We start from the raw sequence: 2,270 nt of genomic DNA on the forward strand, positions 1-2,270 counted from the left end.
ATCCTGGCTAACACGGTGAAACCCCGTCTCTACTAAAAAATACAAAAAGCTAGCCGGGCGAGGTGGCTGGCGCCTGTAGTCCCAGCTACTCGGGAGGGTGAATTGATGGAACCTAGGAGGGTGCGGTTGCAGTGAGCTGAGATGCAGCCACTGCACTCCAGCCTGGGCAACAGAGCGAGACTCTGTCTCAAAAAAAAAAAAAAAAAAAAAAAGAAGATTTGAATAGATAGAGAAGGGAAGGAAATGGACCAGTATTTATGTGATAATCAAAACAACGTTGTGGTGGGGGTGAACTGAATAGAGTGATTTTTTTTCTTTTCTTTTTTTTGAGATGTGGTATTGCTCTGTCACCCAGGCTGGAGTGCAGTGACACAGCGAACATGGCTCACTGTAGCCTTGACCTCCTGGGCTCAAGTGATCCTCTTGCCTCTAGTTGGGACTACAGTCACATACTACCAAGTCTGACTAATTTTTGTATTTTTTTGTAGAGACAGGGTGTTTGCCATGTTGCCCAGGCTGGTCTTGAACTCCTGAGCTGAAGCAATCCACCTGCCTTGGCCTTCCAAAGTGCTGGGATTACAGGTGTGAGCCACTGCCCCCAACCTGTGATTTCTGGATTGCACTGGAACAGTCCTGCTGTTTTGCAGTGAACACAGGGTAAAGTGGGATTAGATTTTGGAGGGCTTTGGAAATCAGGTAAAAGAGTAAATTTAATCTCATAGGCAATAGGAAAACATTGCAGATAAAAGTTATTTTGAAGGAACTTTTTTTTTTTTGAGAAAGTCTCACTGTGTTTAGTGACTGAACTCACCACAGATTTGAGTATCCTGGACTCAAGCAATCCTCAGAATCCTGAGTAGTTCTACAGGCATGCACCAACACACCCAGGTAATTTTTAATTTGTTTGTAGAGACTATGTTGCCCTGGCTGGTTTCAAATTCCTGGGCTCAGGCCTGCCTGAGATTCTAGGCAGGAGCTACTGACCTGGCCTGAAAGAAGATTTAACAGAACTCAAAGTAGCTGAATATAGGCAAAAAGAGGAATTTCAGGTGTCCTAAAATTTAGGGGGTCCTAATTTTTGTTATTCAACTTCAAACAGAGGTATTTATTCAGCCTTTCCCTTAACTGTGAAACAAAATTATCCCGGGGAATGCTATATTATCCAACTGTAGCCCAGTCCAAAGGTGTGGCAGATTTCACAAGATGACTACCCATGGGCAAATTTTTTGTTTGCCTTTAATGTAATTGATTCTGTCTTGAGATTCCCTTTAAAGAGAAGCCTATTTATTTTACCACTCTAAAGCAGCGATTCTCAGGGAGTTCCTAAAGTGAAAGCTATTTCTAATAATTCTAAGACGTAATTTGTCTTTTTCACTCATTCTCTCATGAGTGAACAACAGAGTTTACCAGAGGCTACATTCTATGCAATACTGCAGTAGTCTGAATGCAAAGCAAATGAGAATCCAGCAGCTCTATATGGCTTCTATTAAACCAGTTAAAACACTTGTAAAAATAAAAAAGCATCACTCTTTATGCTTTTTTGTTGTTGTTGTTAAAAAAGTACATAGTTACCTTTAATTAAAAATGTTACTTATGCTAACATGTGATGTGCTTAGTGTAAAGGGATCATGAGAGCAAAAAGTTTGAGAACCTCTCCTCTAAAGTGATCCTCTCCCATATTTGATAAAAGAAGAAAATTCACTCTGATTTTGCTTATATTTCTTATGTTGATACTGATTGCTCATCGTAGTGATGCTAGATGGTTTATATTCCTCTCAATTGTTTTTCTAGCTTATTTACCTCTAATTGCCATGGCTGACTTTCCAAATAAAGAATGACATTTCTTACCTGCAACAAACAGTTTCTTGCTAGAGGAAGCAATCTGGAAGGTCCGAGGTCCCTTTCCTCTTCCCGAGGCTGTGTAACAGACTGTAGCAGGTGGCAGCCGCTTTAGCAGCCAGAGTTGGCAGCTAGGAGGGCAAAACGCACTGGGAGACAACTCCTTGCTGCCTGTCCAGGCAGTCGCCAGGGGAGCAAAGGGCTCAGCAGGCTCGGGAGAGAATGAGGAAGAAGGCGGAGGGAGGAGACTGCTGCTGGCACTCCTTGTTCCCGCCTTCAAACAGGCTCTTTCTTAGGGCAATAGAAGTTGAAATAAAGTGGCAGAAGATACGAGTATTTCTTTTAATGTAATATCACTATTTTCATGAAATCTTTTCTTCTGTAAAAGTTGGGCCTCTGCGCCTTCCAAAACCTGTACCTCTTTCTGAAGT

General features: G+C 42.0%; 1 protein-coding gene across 2 annotated transcripts in view; it reads right to left on the minus strand.

The window, feature by feature from the left end:
* The window catches only part of IL18 (interleukin 18), a 23,981-nt gene extending 21,924 nt beyond the window's left edge, over positions 1-2,057 (minus strand). For both annotated transcript variants that reach the window (XM_011926745.1, XM_011926744.1), the window contains exon 1: positions 1,849-2,057. The gene's annotated coding sequence lies outside the window, so the exon portion shown is untranslated. The remainder of the gene's footprint in view (positions 1-1,848) is intronic.
* Positions 2,058-2,270: the final 213 nt, after the last annotated feature.

Source organism: Colobus angolensis, unplaced genomic scaffold, assembly GCF_000951035.1.
Source record: "Colobus angolensis palliatus isolate OR3802 unplaced genomic scaffold, Cang.pa_1.0 Scaffold7, whole genome shotgun sequence".
Taxonomy (NCBI): domain Eukaryota; kingdom Metazoa; phylum Chordata; class Mammalia; order Primates; family Cercopithecidae; genus Colobus; species Colobus angolensis.